Genomic DNA, 26,635 nt, shown 5'->3' on the forward strand with positions numbered 1-26,635 from the left:
ATGATTGGTTTCGTACTAAACACCTGTAATTATTCTAGCATCAGATGATACACTTGCATGATTATGTATAGAAAATTTCTAATAAAATCATTTACGGACGACTTTTTGTATAACCGCATGCACGCGCATCTATGCAACAAAAACTGCATTTAATTTATGAGAAATATATATGAAAGATTTAATTCTGTTTGAATGATGTATCACATAGTCGGGTTTTTTGTTTGTTTTTGTTGTTTTTCAAAGATTAATAGATATGTATCTATCTTATTTATTTTTGAAACGCTGTTCATTTATTTTATCTGGAATTGATCCATTAATCATCCTTTCTGTTCCTCTCTATTCAACCTACACTATTAATTCATTTTTATGCATTTATTTATATTTATTTATAACTTAATTTGTAAAAATTCAAATTTCAAGTATAATAATAGTGTACATGCGATTCAAGATTTGAATAAGTTCTAATAAATTATAATAAATCCATATTGAATACGACTCTGTGTGAGAGAAAGAGGGGTACGGAAAAAAAGTTAGAAAAAGAGAAAGAAATGGATAAAAAGAAAAAGAGAAGGCTAGGTCACGGGGTGGTGGATGAAATATTTGCCGTAGGTTGATGCAAAATGCACGTGCCAAAACTCATTAGACACTTTATTTTACAGACACAACGATGAGCAATGGATACGTTACTGATGAGAGAAGCTAAAACACAAGCTATAACAAGAGTGATGCGTTCCCTTATTTTCTATATATATATAAACTTTCTTGAATTTACTGGGTACAGTTTACAGATAACAAACGCTTATAAAACATGGAAGAGTCTAGCCCGTATATCTTGTCTAATAAGAAGTTTTGAACGAGCTACCGAACTAGCTGGAATATCTGTCAATTCGGGAATAAAATAAAATGAAACTAATTTGTCACCTAACTTGTTCAGTCATTCATAAATAGTTCTGGTAGTAGTTTTTTTTGCTCTTTCCGCAAATTACGAGCTAAAGACCAAATTTACGGCGTTTGGCAGTAGACCCAAACCCAGAGCCATAAAACTAAGAGAATTGCTCGAAACAGATGCCAGCCTGTCACCCTATCTATTTTAATAAGCTTATGCATTGTGATTTATATGCAGATTATTGAAACAAGGCTTGAGTGGAGGAGTTTCCCTGGGCTATTTACCATTTTATTTTGCATAAAAAAGTAAACAACAAAAAGGCAGGTAAAAAAATAATTTAAAACAAAATTTAAAAACAGTTTTTTTTCTCTGTTTCACTCTTTTGTCAAAAGATTTATTTGCACTGCTTGTTGATGACATTAATGACTTTTCAAATCACCGCGTTTTTATTATTTCAAAGCTTTAACGTTAATGTAGTGACTTTTTATATACTTAACTATTTAATTATTTTAGCTTTCACAAGTAAATCACAAGAAAAAGATTCCATTTAAAAGTGTGAATTTAGCCTCGCCTTTAGCAGTTAAACCGCTATTAAATGCCGATACCTGGTTAAGTTGTAGATCTGACCCGAGATAATCTTGTAAACAAGGCAGCCGAAAAAGACCTATCAATACTCTATCGGACCCCTAATCTGTAAACATGTGTAAGGTACATAGATAAAAGTGTACTTATTTAGCGATCAATCGAAGAACAACTTGTTTAACTTATCTAATGTTCTTCTAGAATTAATTATTATTAGAGTCTCCGATATTCAGTTTTTGCCATTAGCAATCGCATTACAGGCATTAGTTTAATAATTTATAAAATGTACATGTTAAATTGTACCTCCGCTATATCTTTATGTACATAAAATCAATTTAATCGGTGTTGTTTAGAATGCTTATTAAATCATTATCAAAATTGCAAATGTTTCGGCAAATCAAAAAGAAACAAAAATATATCCTAAAACAAATTGGGATAACTATCGAGTTCAAAGGTGTCCTTATGTAAAATTTGAATTTGTGAGAATCGAAACTTTACAATTTTTTTTTTAAAGAATTTAATTTTTTTTAAACAATAACAATAACTTGTGACATTTTCATTTCAAAATGGAATAAAACAAACACTACCATTTGTATTTTAGCAATTTCATTAAAGTACATTTTACAGTTTAAAACCTTTTTACTTTAGATAAGTATTTCATGAGAAGAATAAGTAAATCAGCTGACGCTTAATATGGTAGGAAGCCAACCTTATGAATACTTCGGATGCTCTTTAGATGCAGTCTGTATATCATATATAAATAAGGAACTTTTCCTCCCACTGTAACAATATAGGCTTTAGTCACGAAACCTGCACTCATATATAGAAAAATGATTTAAACAATATCAGGCAACGTTATAGGAACAAAACCCATAAGAACTACATGTATTCAAAGAATCTTCACGCATTTCCTGAGAGAGAGAGAGAGAGAGAGAGAGAGAGAGAGAGAGAGAGAGAGAGAGAGAGAGAGAGAGAGGTCAGTGTGAGGTTGAAGAATGTAAGCTAGACAGCCAATTGTCCCCTTCAATTTCGTTATACACATAGAAAGAAGATTGAAATGGTTGAAATAATTCAATTTTGATATGATCTCACAATTTTCAGGAATTCTATATATGAATCAAATTAAAAGAAATAACAATTCGGTCAACTCGAGAGATATGTGTACAGCTTTACGTGACAATCAGACAGACATCAGCAGCATAATCCAAAGTCTTGTGAACCCTCAGAAACGAGCTGTGTTACCGGCTACACTCGCTCGGTTCTACAGGGTAAAAAAGACATGGCTTTTACGAGTAAGGATGATCGGCACCGCAACAAGCAGTACAGCAGCAAAACCTGATACAGCAACCCTTTGCAAAGTACCAAAAAACCAGCAACGTGCAACACAGAAAGTCATCAACAGGCACAGTAAACAAGGAAAATATATAAACTTTCATAGGGTAATACCAGCGAAATGGAAGTCAACACGAGATATGTTTATTCTATGAAACAGCAACCCAGCACAGCAACATGGTTACAAGTAATTACAAACAACACACGACAAAACAAGCCATCAGCAACAAAACATTTAAAAAAACAACAGTATAAAACACAACAATACAACAAAGTCATAAGCCAACAAAGGTCAATAATGATAATCTATTTAAACAAGCACACCAATCATAAACAACAAGTTCATGGCCAGTTATCACCCGGGATCGATCCTCATCTAATTCCATCGTATCATCGCCATTAACCTGCCGCCTTTTGATTTAGTTTTAATACACCTAGTCATTTTTAATTAACCTTGGGTTTAAAGACTTTCACGCGTCCTGAATTACTAAAATAAAGGACCTATTTTTTCAAGAACTCGTTATTCTGAAAATTCCACGCATCAAAACATTGCGTGAGATATATACATAAAATGAATGTGACTAACCCTATATCATTTTAATAACGGATTTAATGAAAATGATTGATGAATATTTAAAACAGGAATATTATTTTTAAAACGATTCAACGATATCAATAATATCGGTTAATGTTAAATTAACACTAGAGAAACTAAAGAAATGAAGGGTTATAAAAAATCTAGAATTGCAAAATGTAAAATAAACAACAAATAGTCCAAGAAAATTTAATTAAGCCTTTAGACATATCGCCCCTCTGTATTTTGCAAAGTATTCAGTGTAGTCTACGAAAGAGAATTGCAATTCCGTTTTTGAATCTTTACCAGGAAATGCAATATCACGTGACTTATCTACGTCAAGAGGTTAAGTGTCAACTGTCCATACCATGGCAACATGAATATAATATGCACCTGCAAGTTCACATAGGAAGCAAGGCGCAAAGTACGGCGCAGAGATTGGTACATGCGGCTCCAAGGTGTTGGCGGATCAACCTCCCCGGGGCACGGGAACCCAGTGTTTCGTGTGTTCTAGGATTTTGAAAAATAACATAGCTTCAAGGCTTGGTATTTACTTTCTTCAAATTTTTCAAATTATGAAAAAAATGTTTGTTCCAAGGCCAGCTTTAAAACTACACATTATAGCATACGGTCTAAGTAACGGAAATGTCTATAAGTAATGTTAAACTTAAGGTGACACGAATATTGTTTCATGAACATATGGTAAGCTTTGCACTTAACAGAGGGGTAAGGTGGGTATCTTGTGTGATTTCATGAATTCTTTGCATGACACACTCTCTCTCTCTCTCTCTCTCTCTCTCTCTCTCTCTCTCTCTCTCTCTCTCTCTCTCTCTCTCTCTCTCTCTCTCTCTCTCTCTCTCTCTGTAGCTTCTGTTTAACGTGAAAAATCATAAGAAAATTAACGCGTTTTTAACATACATGTACTGATCATTCAAGTAATTCTTAAAGAAGACACGCTATATCTTCTTTTATATCATATATAATATTATTTTTTATATCACTAATTTATATCTAATTATATTTTATATCATTTGCATACATGTATATATTATTATGTTTTCTTATATATTAAAAACAGTTTGAAACGGTGTTTTTTTTTCATATAGATTACACTATAAACTTCGGTTGAATATCAAGACTCTATTCATTTAGACGCGGAAGCAGGTGGGACGAGGAATTCATGAACACGACATGACTTGTTGTATAGGAGGGACCCAGCTTGCTCCCCCATTGTCAATGACATACCTGAATCTAGGAGTCGTCATAAAACAGCCAAAGCTAGGCCGCATCAGAAGGTACCCTCTCCGTAGATGTTTAAACCAGGCGAAAAGAGTGACACCTAAAACTGAGATAAAAATTTCAATGATTTCCCAAATCAACAAGTTAACCTTGAATATGCTTTTCTTTGATTTTTGATTTTAAATTCTTCATGAAGTCTACGCAGAGAGAGAGAGAGAGAGAGAGAGAGAGAGAGAGAGAGAGAGAGAGAGAGAGAGAGAGAGAGAGAGAGAGAGAGAGAGAGAGAGAGAGAGATTAATTCGTAAATATATTGGTATAAAGGTTCTACTTTTCATAAATCTATGAGAACACAGTCTACCTTAGTTCAAAAGCATTTCAATTTTATTTCACCCCACTGACTTGCATGCTCGAATAGTACTGTTAGATAAGACTGATGATCATGCGAAAACTATATTCATATAAATACAAAATACTCTTTAGATAGTTTTAGTTCTAAATCAAACGTTTAAATTTTTCTTTAAATGATAAATTAAAAAAATTTAAAAACCTTTTGAATATTCTATGTTTGCAATCGTTACATAAACCCAACATTTATTGATGAATGACACATCATTTATGCAACTTGTGTCTCTATATTTGGAATCATGTAATGTCATTTCAATGTAAAAAAGCATTTAATGTCTTGTTCCCTGTTCCAGGACCTTGAAGAATACAAGGACCACGCCCCACCCTCCTCCAATGGCCGACCAGGGACCGTCGGTCGATAACCCGAGCTGCCCCCTCCCGACAGACCTCATGGCCGGACATCCACGTGTGTGGCACCCACTGGACTCATACTTGTAATATATACGACACACGAGGGCATGTGTTATCTAAAGTCACGATTTTGACCGGTCCCCCCGATGTTGCTCTTCATTAAATACCCCGAGAATTCACAGACAGAACTTCGTGTTAAAAATGAAAAAACATTAAATGCAAAATTATGGTTTTATCTTTGTTTTTTTTTTAAGTGTCTGAGGTTTTTTTTAATTTTTTTTATTTATTCTAGGTGTTTATAATATAATTTTTCTCTCAGTTTTTATTAAGATACATTTAAATGATTAAAAGAATTACTATTTTAAAAAGAATAAATAAACATTGCTTTATTTTTTTTATGAATGTTGTAAAGCTATCTTTAATAATGTAATGTAATAATTGCGTTTTTCTATTTGTGAGTAATGTATTAATTTATCAATTTCTTTAATGTCGTTTATCCATTTTTTGTTATCTTCCATAATAAGCTCTTAGAAAAATGATAATTAGATATCTCAATGTGAATTTGTTTGAAATTACCAAAATAATATTTGATTATTCTACAACACAATTTAAAGTAAGGAATGAATAATTCGCGATCTAAGCTAGTTCTAATTCTTAAAACTAATAAATCTGACAATTCATTCATGCATATGTTTGCTCTTCGGTATTGATGAAACATAAAATAAAATAAAAATATTCTAATTCTGAAATAAATGAAGAAAGTCAATATATTTTAATATTAAAGGAGAATCCGAAATAAAACCCCGACATTATTTGATGAACACCAGCTTAAGATGTTAACAACCACAGAAAATGGTCTTGTGTGGCTAATCGGACTGCGAGGGCGGCCAATGGCATACGCTTTTGTCCGGGACATTTATTTTGAGTTTTTAGGCGAAATGTTTTCATTTGCCACTCCCCCCAGCAGCGATTTTCAATTTAAGTCGTCATCACGGTAAAAAAGAGAAAGACGTACAGTCGACTTCTCTTTGAATTAACTGAAAGCAACAAACCTGTGTAAAAATAGATTTTTTCGGAAACAGTCTGTGATGTTTTTCCTGAATAGGCGATGATAGTTAATCCGCCATTTTGGAATAAAAAAGTAGTTCCGGCCTTGTAGGCCCATGAGCTATAGCATACGACACACTACCATTACCCAATCCCAAGACTTAGGTCTATCGAAGAATGGCTTCTGGCATAAACTTCAAATGTTTTGTCAGCACCCTAGGCCTAAAAGGACCAAAACACAAAGTCCTTAGAATGCAGATATCTGCATTTTCTGTATATCCAGCGGTCACAAGAGTAAGAATGAACAATTTACGGTCTCCAGCCCCCATTTTATCATGTTTTTTTGGCAGATTTATAATACTACTTTTCATGAAATATTTATGATTTTACAGCAGAAAATATTTATTGATACTTGACCATTTGCCTGGGTTGGGTTTAATAGTAAAGAGCACCGACATGACCGTGCAAGCTCTTCAGTTCTAAATAAGTTTAAAAAAATTGGAAACTTTTCATTGCCCGGATTTGGATTAAAAAATGTGCATTTATTACCCAAAGGTAACCTTATCTCTTTTATGTGTAAACATTGTTTTTAACTTCTTAAAGTTATTTTCGTGACTTCCAAAAACTACAGGTAACATCAGACCTTTACCTCTAAACTGACTAAAGGATTTGGGAGTTGGAATAGCTATTAATTTTCACCCTAGCTTTTGTGTGGTCCCCCAGCGGAGATACCCGCCACAATGGACACTGTATTCGGTTACTTGCTCCATATTTTCTGATAAATATTGCCTTAAACCAACATTTAATCAGCCAGAATTTTAACAGAGAAAATGAGTTTTTAAACGACAGTTTAAAATGAATAATGTTTTTCCCTGCTTAGAATACCCCACTCTGAAATACTTTTAGATTATATTCAGAGTACTGATGGATAATTAACTCTACATATGTATGTTGACTACATATAGGTTTTCATTTTTTTCTGCCTTGATGAAATTCAAACAAACTTACTAACGAGCTAATGTATAGACATTTATTGTACCACAATATGTCTAAAATTACAGAAAGTGATAAGTTTGAGGGTTTATTACTGAAACAACTGACAGATCATTGATCCTTGTTAACAAGAATAATTCAAACTAATTTTATAAATATTGAGTTGTAAACATTAATGTCCCTAAAAGAAGTGTAACTCTCAATCTTATGGCTATTTACTTTGCAGTATCATTTAATACGACAATAATATCAACATAAAATGGCATGTTCACTTTCTGTATCACCTCTCATTTCTCGTCAGATTTTAAAAATAAAAACTTCCATTGCTTTTATCTCATTCCTCCCTTCTTTGGAGCCGGGCAAAGATACCATCATTTTTATAAAACTCGTGTCAGTATTTTTATGGTTTTCAGCGACAGGAGAGTTCTAATATTTCCGAAAGCCCCCGATCTCCCAATCTTTTCTTGGCACTTTGATGTTCCGAGTATTATTTATGGACTTCAGCAGGTTTTAAGAATGATTACAAGCCATTCTTGAATTTCTCACGCAGGGTTGAAAATCGAGGGTGGATATACAAAAAGAATAAGCATATATCCAAAAAGAGTTTTAAAGAAATATTTTCTATTATCATAATTCTGTTTATTATCAAATAAGTGACTTATTTTAATCCAATATAACTATTTAGAATTTCTAAATATGATAAAAACCTTTCTTTTCATTCAATACGGACTACTTTCAGCTCAACGCGTAGTAACTTATACATAAACATCAGCCGACCAATCAGTAATCAGATAAGTTCTACACAGTGTTGATACTGGCGTTATTTAGGCCAAGATCGAAAGGCGAGTTGTATTTTGAAAATGCCTCATTGATAAAATCTTCATAAAATGTGGTAATTAGGTATAAATGCCAGTATAGATTTCAGAACCTATAAAACGAAATAAAAGAAACTCGGATAACAAACAGCGATAGAATTTGACTGCAATTAGCTCGTGTTTTCGTACTGTTATTGATTATTTACAAAACATTATTTGACCTTATTTCCTTGCTTTAATTCATGCAGGTACTTAGCGAGTTAAAAATACAACTCAATACATCATGCAAAAGTGGTTTTTTATTTAGTATTACCCTCGACTTCAAAGTAACAATTCATTTACATGCAAAATCGTTCGCAATTTCGTACAAATTTTAAAAAGATTTATCTAACACTGTGTTAAATATTTCTTGCATGCTATTTTTTTTAAAAAAAAATACCTTTTATACTTATTTTTAATGTTCGTACTTTTAAGAGCAATTTTTTGATTATTGTCGCATCTTACTGTACAAAATATTTTATTTTTAAACTGTTTTAGTTATTCCTTTGATGAAAATAATGTATTAAAAATATATTTATAAATTTTCGAGTTTTATTTATTTAAAAAAAATTGGTTCGTTTGAAATAATTTTTTTTATGTATTCATTTATTTATTTATTCTTTTATTCATTTAACGCAATTATTTATTTAATAAAAAAGATAAATATATGCAAATTAATGTATATTTCTATTGATTCATTATTCATAATTTATTTTTTATTTTGAATTATATTTTATCATTTGATTCATTTCCAGTTTATCAAAAAGTTTGCTATTTTATTACTAAAAATAAAAAAAAAACAAAAGAAAATTTGCAATCTATAATTATTTTTTTTTTACATTTTCATGCATATAAAGAAGTTACAAGCTTCAAATATGAATATATTTAAATTATTATTTTTCCCCTAAAGTATTTACATTTTGTTATGTATAATATAATTGTAAAATATAAATACTTTTAATAAATATAAAAAAAATTATATTCCTTTCTCTAAGTCGAAAAAAATAAAGAAATGATTCTATATCCTTAAAGAAAAGAAAAAAAGCAGAAAAGAATTGTCTATAATTTCCTTTGAGAATATATCACTGAGGAAAGCAGAAATATTTAATAAAGAAAACAAAGAAATGAATCAGGAGCCGTGATAACGATTCTCCATTTGAAGTGACTTATTTATTGATCCACTGCCCAGATTTCTCAAGCAGATTGGGCTTCCTTGGTTCCGTGCAGCCACCCTGCCGAATGTATCACTCTACACCTTCCGCGGATTCCTGCCAGCTTTTTTAATTTGTTTGCATAAAGTCAATACTGTTGATGTACATCGGTTCCCCGGCTTCGCCAGAATTTGATTTCTAGGGGTTCTGGTCCGATATTAAATTTTGTCAGATGGAACACAATTTTATTCTGCTTTTATTTCTTCCCCATATTCGTTGCTATTTATATTCTCTATATATTTTTTTCAATATATTGTTAAAATTTCTAGTCAAATAAATTAAGATTTTGATTCTACAGTTTTACTAACGCTTTTTAATTTTTAAAATATATGAATTGCAAGAACATTTAAAAAATATTGCAGTATTTTTTAATATTCACATCTCTTTAAATAATTATTAATAATAATAAATATATTTCTGTATTTTCTACGCAAAAAGGTGGTAAATAAAGTGCCCTGGCAAAACAAGTATTATTTTACTATTACAATAAATTCTTGATCCAACAAAAGTCTAGAAAAATTACTTTGTGTTCGGACACCGCGGAGACCAACCGCTAAGATACCACGAAATATCATCATAAAAATCAACAAACTGAAATGTAACGATAAATAATAAAATATCTGCGATACTTCATCATATGACCACCATGCTACAGAAAGAAAATGGACGACGTGTCACAACCCGGCATTGTTAATCAAAATCGTCGGACACTTAGTGACCAGTGTACGGATTGACCCCACAGTCCATCAGTACGCGTCCCCGGCCACCAAGGAGTGCAAAAATAACCCAGCTCCTCCACCAATCCGACGGCAGGAATTAGAGTTGTTCTTTTCACTTGTATTTTTCAGCAAATTTGTGAATATTCTTAAACGTTTTTCTTTGTAGATAGGAAACGGTTGTAAAGGATAAAACTGAGTTGGATAAACATGGACCGTAGGACGACTTTATTACCAGTTTGTGTTATTTCTATCAGTGGTGATTTAGGTCACAGTATAATTGTAACATCAAAGGAAGCCGCTGTCATGCTCCCTGTTAATATGACGGATCACGCTTATATTATTGCGAAGGTGTTAGACACTAAGTTACCTCCCCTTGTCAACTACTGCGACAGTTTTGTAAGGTCATCTCTGATTGGTCTCTGCTTCATGAGTAATAATCCTTATCTTAAATAGCAAAAAATATATATTTTTGTCTAAATTCCATTTTCCAAGTTTCTTTTATTTTTATCATGCTGCTTTTTTGTTCTAGTATATTCAAATTTATTTTTCCTCATAACTCTATATCATTTCAGTTAAAAACAAAAATAAAAAAACAAAACCAAGCGATGACACTACATTCCAAAGGAGAAAGTTATCTGCAACAATATCAAAGTTAACACCATTACGCTCAAGGACTTTAGACAGGGCAAGTAGAATTATCAGGAGTGATAACTCCTCCAGTGCAAACGTTATCAGAAGCAATAGAGATGGATTTATCGATTCAAAACATTTAGAAATGCTTATATTGCAATTGCAAATCTACACAATAAAATCAAAACGGTTTTCGAACATCACTAGGAGGTAGTTATTAAGGGACACTTGCCGTGATAAAGTGACACTGAATATAGACAAGATAAAAATAAAAAATGACTGCTGAATGAAGAATCTAAATAATAAATCATCGGAAGGAATTCTAATGTGTGTCACTTTGTCAAACAGACATTCAAGAGAAATCATCATTTCTCGGAGAACAAAAGTGCACCGCATTATATAATGAGAAAGATACTTTTGTCCTCAAAGAGGGCAAAAAAATGCTTGATGTTTTACCTTAAGTAAGATATGAAAAAAAATTGATGATCATGATTTTCATTTTATTATGCCAGTTTATTTCCTATTGAAGGTATGATTTATAGCAATTATATGCATATGAAGCAAGTCATTATCGTTAAAGTACCAGAGACCCTTGATTCTGCAGAGTAATGCAAACACCGAAATTAACTTAATGCACTGGTTGCCAAAAAAAAAATAGTTCTTAAAATTCGTGTGTGATAAATGATTATCTATATATATGGAAGCAGGCAACTAATTATCAATCGTGGTTTGAATATCTTCAATATTTCTGAATACTAGTATTCAAATTTGACGATTACGTATACATGTACTTGATTTAAAAAATTATTTCTGTTGTCTAACTCGATATGTATGACAAATTTACTTCATGTTATTTTGAGTACTAAAAAAGATATAAAAACAAATGAAACGGATATCAAATCATAAATTGATATCAGTTTGTAATTTTACACGTAATATGTCACAATAAAATAGTTTTGGAATTCTTATTATTAAGATAGGCCTTTATTCAGTATTTGAGGAAGTTGTCTTTACTGATACCGCCGTAAACTGTCCCATGTATAATGATCAATGCGCCGCTTAACATAATCAAAAGTTTGTGTCACAATCTAAATGCATCTATCTAAAAATGTGTCTCCCCTCTTCAAAACAAACATTACCATGAAGGCCAATCTAAAAATGTGTATTACATATAAAACATCACGGGAACCACACAAACTTACACCCCAATGCAGCAGTGCCATCACATACAGACACTAACAATAAATCAAGTCATCATAAACATATTATTGAATAAGAATATATCCAAACTGACATCACAATCATTTTCTTTAACACTCTACAGAAATCCCAAGAAGATAATGTTGCCCAAAAAAACAACCCAAAACCCCTTTCAGATTTTTACACACCCACATACTTATTACAAACGTCACTCGATGACATCAAATGGACACTTGTGACACAATAATCAGAAGTTACTGAAAGACAACTAGAATAACATGCATACCGCTAACAAACTAATCCACCACATAGTGGCACAAATACGTGCCACATAGTGGCCGTTATATCACAAATATATCAGGAGAATAACTGTGTGTCTTTGAATACTAAACTCACCCCGCGATTCAATATCAATTCACATCCAACTTCTACCACATTCATGTCTTAAAAAACTAGTATAAAACCACAAGCGACTGACAACCGTGTATTTAGATTCTGATATAAGACTGGCAAGTGACACCACAGACAGTAACACCAACTGATACCACTGAAATTCTACCGTACAGGAACATTATAGCTTATGACATTTCAAACTTACACCACTGAAATCTACCAAACATTTATATAACACTAGTCTATACCCCCACATACTAAAACCATTGAAGTATTAAGTAGGTTACCACAAATATATTCACTGAAATATTGCAATCATGCGATAACAAACTTCTTTCACCACATACTCCACTTATTGAGTAAACAAAATGATAAACTTGTGTTACTAAAATCTGACACCACTAAATTTTGGTACATTATAAAACACCCTTGTGTTACCACAGTCCTGACACCACTAAATTTCCGTACACTATTGAACAGCCTTGTGTCACCACAAAATGACACCACTAAATTTTGGCACACTAAAAAACAGTCCTGTGTCATCACAGTCTAACACCAAGGAAATCTACCGTACAGTACACTTGTTTGTGTCACAACAAACTGACGTCACTGAAATCTAAGGTATTTTAACTTATACATGTTTCACCACAAATTGACACCACTAAAATATTACATACGCTGGCATAATTGACAGACATCATTAAATAATTGCGTACACTGACGGCTGCTTGTGTTTCAACGAACTGCCAACACAGAACTATATAAACCTATACACCGAAGTTCGACACAACTATTGTTAATACCAATGTAACCTTGTCACACCTAAACATGTCATTAGTAAAGTATTGAAAACACTAACACTAGCTTATGTCACCACAAGCTGACAGTCAGACACCATTTAAATGTTGTTCTCACAAACGCATGTCTGTGTCATCTCGGTCTGAGAAGGATTATAATTAGCTGACACAAACGTCACATACATGTACCTATACGGTGTCCACAGTAATGTTTTGTGCTCAGACATACATAAGTGCCAACTCAAAGTGACACCATTTCAACCATTTTAATGCTGTATATTTTAACACATTATTGTGCCTCCACAGCCTGACACCACTCAACTGTTTTATACACTAACATAAGCTTGAACCACCACAGCCTGACACCACTTAATTGTTGTGTACATACACTAACATAAGCTTTAATCACAAAAGCCTGGCACCACTTAACAGCCTGGCGCCACTTAGATGTTGTATACACGAAAATAAACTTGTGTCATCAACGTCTGATATCACGTAACTTTTGTATACACTGACCACAGCCTGACACCACTTAACTGTTGTTTACACTAACACAAGCTTGTGTCACCACAGCCTGACACCACTTAACCACAGCCTGACACCACTTAAATGTTGTATACACGAACATAAACCTGTGTCATTAAAGCTTGACACCACTTAACTGCTGTATACACTAACACAAGCTTGTGTCACCACAGCCTGGCACCACTTACCTGTTGTATACACTAACATAAGATTGTGTCACCACAGCCTAACACCACTAAACTGTTGCATACACTAATACAAGCTTGTGTCACCACAGACTGACACCACTTAACTGTTGTTTACACTAAAACAAGCTTGTATCATCAAAGCCTGACATCCCTTCACCGTTGTTTACAGTAACACAAGCTTGTGTCACCACAGCCTGACACCACTTCACTGTCGTTTACACTAACACAAGCTTGTGTCACCACAGCCTGACACCACTTAACTGTTGTTTACACTAACACAAGCTTGTGTCACCACAACCTGACATCCCTTTACTGTTGTATACACTAACAAAACTTGCGTCACCACTACCTGACACCACTTAACTGCTGTATACACTAACACAAGCTTGTGTTACGACAGCCTCACACAAACTGATATTGCTGTAATAATCCATACACTAAAACTACTGACACCATCCAAATACTGCTTACACGACTCAAGCTTGTGTCACCACGACCTGGCAATCCTAAAATGATTCGTTACGCATTACTCATTACCGTTCAAAGTGTGATTGTTTCACATCATACAGCAGCCTATCTCTACAATTCTTCATTTTCACAGAGCAGGTTTTCATATACATTTCGTTCAGAAAAGGGTAACTTTTTAGCCGACTTTCACTATTATGTGTAACTTGTTATGTCACCAACAACAGACAAAGTAACAAGAGAGAAGGTACAAATGTTAGGAACAGTGTAATACCACATATACCCCTCGATATTTAACAAAACTTACAACGAGTAGACATAAGCTTCGCCTCCAAAATGGTCCTGTGTTCAACGGATTCCTGTGCAGAGAGGAAGTTCTTTGTATTGTTTCTCCACTCATCGATTGAATGTGTCCCTGTACTAAAGCACAATTACTCGTTCAACACAGAACGTAGACCCGATAACTCGTTGCAGAAAGGATGAAAATAACAACAGTTCAAGTTTCAAAATTAATATCATCTAATGCAGTTTTGCCTTCCTTGTATATGAAACGTACACAAATCTATTTTTTCCCCTCAGAAAAATAAGGCCTGTTGATTCCACCTCTACATTGTTATAAACTAATGCTTCTCATTTTTGTTTAATTAAAAAAACCCGGTTGTTATATCCTACAAATGCAAACAAGTAGTATTTCACCCCCTCAAGACCCAATGTCGACCAGAAACAATGGATCAAGCACAGAGAGCTGTAATCGCTTTACACGGGTTTGTATTGCAATTGACTGCAGTCACGATAGTGTCTTGTGTTTGAGTAATGTACCTTAAATATCGCACACAATTCAAACCAGGTATGTATGGCGATCAAGTTTTCAACAGAATAAAACTGTATAAAGGCTTTTCTCCCCCCAGGAAAGTTTGTATAATACCCATCAGCAGATGGAAGTTGAGCTTTGATCTTAGACCTTGATAAAGGCAATCGTTGGCCTGTTACTATTTAAAGAACTCAATTTTAGTAAAAACACCGTCAAAAACGCACAATTTGTATTCTAAAAACTGTTCGATTTGTTACTATTACAACATTATGATAGGTGGGTATATGTGTGTGCGTTATGATAGGTGGGTATATGTGTGTGCGTTGTTGTGTTTAACATCACTCTTTATACATAGTATTCGATAAAAAGCTGAACTACTTCCTTATCGTACAAATACTGATATCTGCCATTAAAATCCCCTCCCGTAAAGATATGGACCCTGGAAATGAGTTTTATTGCTCCTTTCCATGTCACAATGTCATTGAACGCCCCTAAGTAAAGTCTTGTCAATATTTACCGACCGGGCTTTTCCTTCTTAAAACTTTATTACCTCTTAAATCATGCATCTTCTGAGTACACTATATAACGTTAAAACTTACAACAGATATGGAGTTGGGGGGAAACATTTCCTATCCTTTGTTTTATGGAGACCATATAAAAATAAAAAAAAACTTACTTGTTATGTGGCTAGAGGCTTTACATTTTCCGAGAAGTCTACTCACTTCTACTACACACATCGATTTAAATTCAGATCTTCGTCAGTCATGTAATCGATATGAATCATTTGATATTCGCGCCATATTGTGTACGTGTTACGTCATCTGTGACGACGAGAACTGATATTGCCGGGCAAAAGAGAGATGCAAAAACCGTGCATTGCGTGAGAAAGAGCTTATTATCACAAAGTCTACAGAAAAGCTTTTTTATAATTGCTTTAAAAGAGCATACATTTCAAATGAAACTCATGGTTGTTATATGTAATCACTATTGAGTTTTGTTCTCCTTCCGGTTCCAGACTTCTCAGACAGATAAGACGGATATCAAGACTATTATATAATAATATCGTCTTGTCATTAGGGACTATTGACTTCAATCTCATCACATTCGTGTTTATCATGTAGATAGACACAACTGATTGTGCTGGGATTTAGGTGTGCATGTACTTACTGAAGATATCCTGACACGCTGTCCCGGTTGCACAGAGGGATTAGCGTTAATCCAAATTTCAATTTCATCGTATATATTCCATATTGACACAAAGAAATTAAACGAAGAGGGAAATATAACATCCTCCTTCAAAAGACACAAACTGTCTGCAGCGCTACCCCGGTCACGTGGTTATTAGCAGAACCAATTAAAACATCCTTTATGGGTCTTCGCGGCTGCTTCCAAAGGCCATTAATTTATCTGCGACGGGTAATATTACAGGACAGGAACATTAAACTGAAGATTAAGCGAGATGAAGTAAAAAGTGAATTATACATTCGTTCATTTAAGCTGTGGATATGGTATTTGAGAAATATTTGTAAGTCGTAAAGTTGTTCATAGATTTGATATATAGAGCCATAAAGGATGCTACAGCAAAAGCATGTACCGCGCCCCGAAGCTGAAAAACTAAAGGCGAAACTTAGCAGGGTTTAATGTACAACTAAGCCTGGGTTATAAAAGGGATATAATAAATAATTTACAGACACCGATCAAATTAACTGATTGAACAAAGAATGAAACGTTTATTGTTAAAAATTGATAAGAAACACGAGATGTATTCGGATTAGAGTCTGAAATTTTATCCAACAGAGCAAACCGTACCCATTAGGATGTAAGGAACAGTTCGATTTTTTTTATGATTTAGAAAAGGGACTTACCTTTTGTTGCCTGTATATTCAACATCCTCGCTGGGATCTACTCCGCCCGAACTCCTCAATGTCTCCCTGCATTTACGGCGCCTATCTTCGATTCTGGTCCGTATTTGATTGTGTCAAGTTTTTATTAATGTAATAAAATTGTCAAGAACTGAATTATTCGTGTTTGCTCTGGGTACCTCTTGGGTTGAATTTACAGGTTGAAATTCGTGGGAAATACAACTATTTGTCTGCATGTACATATTTCACTTTTTATGGTATACTGTGAGCATTTTTATAAATACAAAATATATGATGTTTTATGATATATATCCCCTTTAAATCATGTATAAACGAAGCTCATCGTCAAAAGCGTTCCTCATACAGTGTTCGTAAATTTCTAGATTTATCGGCAGCCATGTTCCACGGACGCGGTCAGACCGATCCCGACAGTTTTACACTTGTTTTATTGGCGATGTTCAATATCTGCCAAAGTGGAAAATTTGAAAAATTCAGACTTCCTTCTACCCATTAGAGACCCCCCCCCTTTTTTTGTACTCTCCAGAACCTTCTAATTCATATCAGTGAAATGCTAGGAGTACAGAAAAGTTATTATCATTTTAGTTTTTTACTTATTTACTTTTTTTTTGGGGGGGGGGGTTGTTTTTATTTTAGATTTTTCTTTCGATTTTTGTTTGTATGATTTTGCAATAATGTATTCAGCTATTTATTCCTTATTTTGTTTTATTTACTCTATTGACCAAAAGAAGCTCCGTTGTTCATTGAAACATCATGCAAACAATATTTTCAAACAAATTGCTAACTGTAACATGAAATATGTACATGTAGAAGATTTGATAGCCCAAAAGTTTGCTTCATGTAACAAAAAAGAAGCAAACAAACGAAGAAAGTAGACTTTCCTTTTTTACCCGCGCTCTCGTTGATATCGTGCAAATATCCATGTTTGCATATGCGCATGCTTGAGCACCTATGTATTAACAGCACTACTTATTATACAACAATCAGCTGCCGTACATAACAATTAAAATTCAAATATATTGATTCATGTTTTGTACACAGATATATTATAGCCAACAAAGCATTCACCAACAACACTTGCCTATTCAGCATCAACCTTTGTTCAAGTAAACTGGTGTTGCAGACTAAACATAGAAATAGGGATCGTTTTAGGAAGTTACATAAGGTTGGTTTTTTCTTAGCTATTGTTCCTTATCTATTTCCATCCAACTTTTGGAGTTTGGAGGAAAAACAAAAGGTACAGACAACCCCAGTAGTTAGTACAACCGTTTTACAATCTTATTTTGTATGTTATGTAATTTCCCTGGTATTGGAAATGAGTCATACAAAAAACCCTCATCTTTAATTACCTAATGTAATCAGTCGACTGCATTTATATAACGGATTTTATACCTTGAAATCTGAGAATTAACAAAGTTATATAAATGCCAACTGTGCACGATTTACGGTAATAAAAAATCATGGAAAATAAAATGATATTTGAAATAAAAGCAACGAAGAGTTGATTGAGAACCTTAAAGATGTGATATGTTCTGTATACCTCTTTTAATTGGCAAGGTTTTATTTCAAAAATATATTGAGATTTCATCTTAAAAATTTCGTAAATACACACAGATGTACGATGATATTGAAATGTGGGGCATTTTAAATGAATCTCTCTACAATTAAATTTCATAATTTCAGCAAGCTTAAATTGTAATAAAATATCTCTGTAATAAAATTTATAAACGAGGAGCGCAATAAAAGCGAATCGTTTGCATTAAAAAGATATCTATCACTTGAACAGGCAGTATTTGAAGGTTTGTATTTTTTATAATTAATGACTACTTGGTAATGAAACAACGGGAGCAGTGCTTTTAGCAATAAATCTTCTTGTGACATTGATTTCAACACATTCCTTAATGCAAATTTAGTATATAATTAGGGAAAATAAAAACTCTGATACGAAGCATGATGCCTTTGTGCTCTAAACTTTCTACGTATAATATCAACAAGTACTTAGAATCTTGTGTTACGGATTTCGTATCATTATTAAACTTAAAAGGAAATTACAAAAAACTGTTCTTCTCAGAGAACTGTAGAGCACATCTTAACAATATACATTTGTTAAACAGCTTTAATTATTGATATGTCATTGTTTATGTCAGAGAGAGAGAGAGAGAGAGAGAGAGAGAGAGAGAGTTGTTTGTAATTTTGCGTCGCTAGCTATCTGTCAATTTTATTTTCATATGATAATCGATTAAATAACAATTATTATAGCATCATTAATTACTTCCATCTATCACACATTATACCTTCAGATTTTATCGACAAGAGTAGCTTTGAATTCATTCTAAAATCCCAAATCATAAACGGAGATAAGAGGGTCATAACCTGTTGATTTCTAAAACCAATATATTACATGTAATCATGCATGTATTTTACTTCTTCAGACGATTTCGATAAAATATGAACGTTCCTGTACATGCAAGCACAGTACTTTTATGATAAGAATACATGAACAATTGCGTTCCCTTCATTTATTTTCTGATTACAACATATCATAAAGTATTCCATTATTTTGTATTATGAAATATACACCAGTATCTAAGATACGATGACACAGTAATAATAAAAAACAGTTTTTACTTATGAAAAAAAAAATAAAACCTTGTTCGAAATTATTGTCAGGTGAAGATGTGTTTGGAATGCAAAATAAGGTACTTTAAAAAAATTCATTTTCAGATGACCGAGTGTAGAGAGGACAAATGAACCTAAGCCCTATCAGTTCACAATATCTAATCAATAATTCAATCAAACACTAGGTATCTAGGGAATAAACACAAGTAACTAAGTAAACACAACTTTTCCTTATTTTTTAATAAGTATACGTATATACATGACTTTCCTGGAAAATACTCCAACTACATTGTTTCATTTTTTAGAAGTGTGAATAGAAAAAATAGGATAAAAATCATTTTGATTAATGACCAAAATACATTTTTGAGGTTCTTCATCATGTTACATATGAAATTATTTCAACGAAAACTTTCCTGTCATCAAAACCCTTCAATCGAAATTCAAAAACCCACTTCATGATACATATAATGAAAATGTATTCCTGTAATCTATACACTCATAATGTAATAGCCAAATTGTGTTAAGTATTCAAAAACAGTTGTTCATTCTATCAACATTACATAGATTAATATTATTTATAATATTTGTTATTTCAAATTAACAATTCCAATGTTATTTTGAATTGTTCGCAGGGTCATAGATCCCTTCCTTATATAATGTTTATAAATGAGTATATTAGGAATATACATATGATTTAACTGATTACGAATTCAATAAAATTAATGTGTTCTTGCAAGGAACATATCTCGTAGATCAACTACCCCTATTTTGATCTGTATAGAGGCAATGCTAAGTCTGATTTTTATTTTTATTTTTGATAGACGGACTATTTTAATAAGATATATTTTAATTCAACGTAACACCACATCAATAAAATTTGAAGTGTTGCCATGTTGTTATACTTTTATCGTCTGATCATTCCAAACAACATTGTACCAATTTCCTGTATGCCTGACGCCAGAAATGGTAAATATTAATTTGTTCAATGGTGCTAAGAAATGTTTTTGTCAGTTTAGAGCTTTTTTCCCCAATGCAGAATAAAATTCAGCCGTAGGTGTGTATGTATTTATGGACTGTATTTTTCCATGAGAAATGGCACAAGTTTAGCAAATATTTTTCGCTGCCATAACGAGGATTAACTGGCTAATAAGTTTCTTCTTATTCAATTATGATAAGTTCTGTAAATACAACTTTTCTGAGAAGCAGAACAATTTTCCAAGAAGAATCCTCAAATTAGAAACAATTTTCCGTATATAAATAATATTTTCTAATGGTTTAATGTACACCTTTTATTTAAGACACATTGGACCAGCCGTTGCTTATCCGCGAAAAGAAAACCAAAACGGGAACGTCTGCTGGATTTTGAAGTTTATTGCAAAGATACAAGCAGGATAAGAAACAGAACAACAAGGTGCATGTTAAACATTATTCATGGAATAAATAAATTTCATTTATGGAGTGTTTACCAAATTTATAGTACAAACTAGACTCTGACCCGTGCGTGCACGGGTTGACATTGCATATGATACCGGACATTTACGAAATAGATACATCGATCGGCACACCGTATTGTTGACATTTACATAACCCGCATTTCAGCCTACAATAACTATAATGCTATTAATTTCACTACACTCTGCTTAGTTAGAATAATCTAACTGTGTCTCGGGACAGGCATTCACCACAGTTAAAATGCCTCTCATATACCCGTAATGTAGCGAAAAATTGCAGAATCGCTTCGAAACGATGTTGGAGAAAATTAATGAAGCTGCATTGAAAATAGCAGTTCAATTATTCAAAACAAACCATTCTGAGGCTCTATAATATTATACCTTTCATCTATAAATTAATTCATATAAATAAAGAATTAACACTTTTTCAGCAACATTTTTTACTCGCTTCGAATTTACACATCATGCTGATATTCAGAACTCTCGGGACTTTTCATATTTAATGCAATGAGTTAGAGTTTTCTCCCGCATTTCCTTTGATGAACAGACTATATGACAAATTTTCAATGAAAATTTACACGTATTTGTATTATCATTTCTGAGTTTATTCATGCAAATGTGATATTGTGGAAATATAAACTAAAGAGCCTCCCGTGATTTAGCGTGATTGTGATGCGCATGCGTAAAATCCAAAAAATTCAGATGATTTCCGGATTTTTAAAAGGAATTTTCGTTGACTATTAATTAGCAAAGCTTGACTGAGACAAAATAAAAACAAATTGGTAATCTTCAAGTACCAATGATGTTTTAAATATATAAAACAAAAGACAGTACTCTTCCGATTTCTCGGTATTAAAGCCCAAAAATTCGAGTCTATTATTTTAATATAATAGCAGTATAGATGTACAAATGTTGTTTTATACTTTACATGTATGTTTTACAATGCAAATATCCCTGTTCGTTATTAACTTTATTGTTGACTTTACTTTTAAAATTCAACATCTTTTTATAATTGGTAATATTTTCGCATAATATTATTCTTACAGTCATTTATTCCCTTTGTTGTTGACACTTTTTAGACTTTTATGTTGGTAATTTCAAAGAGACTGAGGTTATATCTCAAGAACTACTAAGGTGTTAAAACAAAAATGTTCAATTATCTGTTTCTCATTTTAAGACTTCAAAGACTTGTTGAGTTTACTGAATTGTTCGAAACCTGTGAATCTTTTACTTACTTACATTAGCTTACTTAATGTTATCAGTTGTCAATTTTCACTTTTATATAATTTCAACTAGCAGTCCGGAATATGGCGACCAGCAACTCAGAGTCTGAGTTCGGAATACGGCGGCAAGCTTCGGCCACGTCCGACTCACCCAGAGTCTGAGTCCGGAATACGGCGTTACTTAATGTTATCAGTTGTCAATTTTCACTTTTATATAATTTCAACTAGCAGTCCGGAATATGGCGACCAGCAACTCAGAGTCTGAGTTCGGAATACGGCGGCAAGCTTCGGCCACGTCCGACTCACCCACAGTCTGAGTCCGGAATATGGCGACCAGCAACTCAGAGTCTGAGTTCGGAATACGGCGGCAAGCTTCGGCCACGTCCGACTCACCCAGAGTCTGAGTCCGGAATACGGCGACCAGCCTCAGCAACGTCCGTCTCACCCGAGATTGAGCTCGGAGGTCACTACCGGCCATATTCGTCTCGTTAAATTTTTTTTTCATAGTTGTTTATATATTGGACCTGTTGTCATTGTCGAGACTCGTCTATAACATTCGGAATCCTTTATCACTTGTTCATTTCTCTGAAAATGTATTATAATCTACTTTTGGATTACGGCCCACGTACCCTTTGTTTTAATTATACCTTGTACAGTCTACGCCAACATCCCCCTTTCTTACTGCACACAATGGATGCAATATCAGAAAAAATCCCTTGCACCGTATAAATCTTCGCGGTCACATACATGTATTCATAAAGAATTTTTTTCAATTATTTTTCAATAAATATTTTTATATCTACATGTACATTGTGTTGTATCCACCTTCAATAATTTATCCAATGATGTTTTCAGACGGGAGAGCCATTGTCGAAGCAACAGTAAAGTGTATTTAATTCAGTGTATTGTTTGACAGTCAATCTTGATAGACATAACTCCCAAAGAAGATGGGGGAATAAGATGGCGCAACTGCCCATTTGCTTTAGTCGTAAAATACAATTTCAAATTTAACATTTTTTCAATTAAATATATTTGATATGTTATAATTCAAGTTGACAAAAGGGTAATTTCTAAATATACTCAGTTTGAAATATTTCAAAAAACGATAAGAAAAAAATAATAAATCCTTAAGTTTTGATGGTATCGAACCCACAACCTAAAAACCTAAGTTATATAAGTTACTTAATGTCTGGTGCTCTAACCACTGAGCCATTTCATTCACAAAAAAGTGCGTTGTTTAAATGCTATATGAGACGTTGGCCACGAATTTACGGACTTGTATTATTTTTCTAAAACGTTCAATTGTTGGGCTACAAAATGGCACTTTTAAAGTATAGTGGGTCATCTCTCCACATTTTTGTTGATTAAAATCGATTTAAATTCCATTAAACCGCATTTAGACTATGACAAAAATATGCAGCTCAGACCCACTCAATAAAAGAAAAGGCATTGAGTTTTAAAAATGTCACTATTTGGAGGTCTTGACACGCATACGCCAGTTTAAAATCAACCTATTGCAAGTAATTAAAATATTTAAGGGTAGCAAACTGATGTTACGTTAAATATACATGTTTTCAATTATTTGTTTTAAAAAGTATCAGATTTAATGATATTTTAATTTTGCAGTATCTAATCATTCCTCATATGGGCATTTTACACGCCTTATTCACCCATCTTCTTTGTATATAAAGTTTTAAGGAATAGCACATGCTAAACTTCTTCTGAGTATATACAATGTACATGTCTGTACATAAAGTCGCAATGGTCGACCAATAGTCTTAGGTTTTGTCTATCAAAAAGTGTTAAATACCTTAAGGTTTTGACAAGTGGATTCATTGCAAAACTTTTCGATGTATATCGATATCATGTCACGGTTTGTGAGATGTTGCTGTTTACTTTATTCTCAAAATCAACATTTTTCTACAAAAATTTTATACTCACTGATTATTTGACTTTTTTGGAAATGTGAAAAAATTAACGATGCTTACACTATATTATTATATAAAAATGTTCTAGATTGAGAGATAATCTCGTTCTCCAAAAAGAAAATCCCAAAAAACAAACAATGAAACCGTAAATTTGGGGCCAACGAAACATGAACTATCAATTCAAAAAGTATTATTTATTGCACTTTAATGTACGTGGAACTATTCAACAACGAAATCCGCGAAAATTGGTATTCAACAATATTGATGAAACCACTATAAGTAGAGTAGTACTCCTCACTTTCACAGCCAACAGCATGAGAGAGAGAGAGAGAGAGAGAGAGAGAGAGAGAGAGAGAGAGAGATCTCCATATTAAAAAGAATATGATATAAAAGTTTCTTTATTGTTTATTATTTTTTTCTAATTTTTAAAGTCGTATGTCCCTCGCCAATTGCAAGGTTCTTTGTTTTTGCCCCATGCAAATGTTCTTTGACTTAAACTCTTTAACAAATGTCAACGAGTGTTTCTATTACAATTATAACCACTTACGACTTTGGCCTTAATTATGGTAAAACTTTGACAACCCTGGGGTTTTTTTTTAATGAAAAAGCGGAAAATTTGTTTTTGTTGCAAGTAACACTGAGGAGACTGAAATTTGGTATGAATATATAAATGCATGATACTGGCAAATAAAAAACATGTCCAGTAAAGTCAATAAGACGTTTTAATCTTTTTTAAATAAAATCTATTTATGAAAATAAAAAAAAACCCACCTTTTGTTCATATGTTTCAAATCTATGGATATGAATAAAATATTTAAAATAAACGTGTCTTATAGAGAGGAAATGAGGCAGTCATTTTGAAAAGAGAAATTTAATCAAAATGTCGAAATTTAAGAAATATTGCTTTATTGAACATGATATACTAGATACCAATATCAAGGTTTTATTCACACTAGAACCATTTTCACAAGACCTTGGACTTTCGGTTGGGCGTAGCTATCTTTTTCTTGCGTCAAAACAAGTTAAAAAATGACGCGGTTTCAAGCGAAATATGCACCGATTGCGTAGTCTTGGCTCAAAAGCCAGACAAATCTTGTTGATTTCAAAGTGCCATTGCTTAGTGGCCAGCAATGAAACAGACAGGTCTACGTCACATGCTGTCTGACAAAACCACCCAAAGCCAAATCTCTTGTTAAAATGGTTCTAAATTTAAAACTCTAGAGTGTATTACGTGTACTTGCAGTCAAAAGAGATTTTTCACATTCTCATAAAAAAATCTTATAAAATAATGACGGTACATATCCTTCTCTGCACAACAAAATCATGTTTTAGAAATGAAACTCCAACCTAGCCAAGGAATAATTGAACAATTGTATGTAAAACTTGGATTCCATATAGTATATACCCGTTTTTTATCACACAAATTACTATATACACTTTAAATTTCACCAGGCTGAAGCTAGCAGCCACTAACAGCAGCCACTAAGACCGTAGAAGCTAGCAGCCAATAAGGAAATTCATCAAAGTACTGAGAGTACTCGAACAAAAGGTTTTTATTTTACTTAATTATCGACATATTTTAATTAATATCAAAATGATTAATGCTCAATAATTTGTACGAGCATTTGCGACTTCCGAAGCAGCTCGCCTGGATAAGAGTTATAAATGCGTCTTTGTTGGATAAAAATGAAATACGTTTATACGGGTCATAAGTTATGAAAATAATGTTATCTCAAGTGTAGTCTTTTTGATACAAATAGAAAAAACTATATACATCGTATAAAGTGATTAAAAATTAAAAAGACATTGTATTATTACAAATATGAGACAATAGAACACCCAGCATTGTGATTTTATCCTCATAAAAAAATTATCATAATTATGTAGCAGTCAAAAACAGCGAAAATATTCAGGTGAAATTGGGATTATTTTGTCTCAGCCATGTTTTGACGTGAACCTTCGAAGAATACAACAATGACAATGAAAAAGGTCGCTTTAGCTCACCCGAACTTTGTCATATTTTAGCATTTCACACTGCTATATCGGTGAGCGGCGGGTCATTATCTCTTTTATCTTTGAAGTGTGCATTAAACGGATACCAGGGCAGTGTATGGGACCTATGGGGCTATTTTTTCCCAGTCTAAAATTTGGGCTGTAGGGGTACCACCAAGTGGCTCCCAGGGGTTCTGGCTCATTTCAGGGGTTTATATCTCACTTGAGATTGACCACAAGAACTTGATAACACTGGGATTAGGTAGAAGGTCTTAATAGGTATTCATAAAAAATAAGCGATAGAGGGCACCTATGACCCCTGCAAGGGTCCAATTAGCTA

General features: G+C 33.2%; 2 long non-coding RNA genes across 4 annotated transcripts in view; one reads left to right on the top strand and one right to left on the bottom strand.

The window, feature by feature from the left end:
- LOC128187241 (uncharacterized) overlaps positions 1-17,209 on the bottom strand; it is a 45,208-nt gene extending 27,999 nt beyond the window's left edge. For 2 of the 3 annotated variants that reach the window (XR_008244055.1, XR_008244056.1), the window contains exons 1-2: positions 6,422-7,109; positions 4,620-4,719 (exon numbers count right to left, since the gene is read on the bottom strand). This is a non-coding gene — a long non-coding RNA (uncharacterized LOC128187241). Of the gene's footprint in view, positions 1-4,619; positions 4,720-6,421; positions 7,110-17,067 lie in introns of those variants that run through there. The other variant, XR_008244057.1, reaches the window with a different exon arrangement.
- Positions 2,995-5,626, top strand: LOC128187234 (uncharacterized). The gene is made up of 3 exons (XR_008244053.1): positions 2,995-3,920; positions 4,527-4,669; positions 5,312-5,626. It is a non-coding gene; the product is annotated as an uncharacterized LOC128187234 (long non-coding RNA).
- Positions 17,210-26,635: the final 9,426 nt, after the last annotated feature.

Source organism: Crassostrea angulata, chromosome 1 (genome assembly GCF_025612915.1).
Source record: "Crassostrea angulata isolate pt1a10 chromosome 1, ASM2561291v2, whole genome shotgun sequence".
In the NCBI taxonomy this organism is placed as follows: domain Eukaryota; kingdom Metazoa; phylum Mollusca; class Bivalvia; order Ostreida; family Ostreidae; genus Magallana; species Magallana angulata.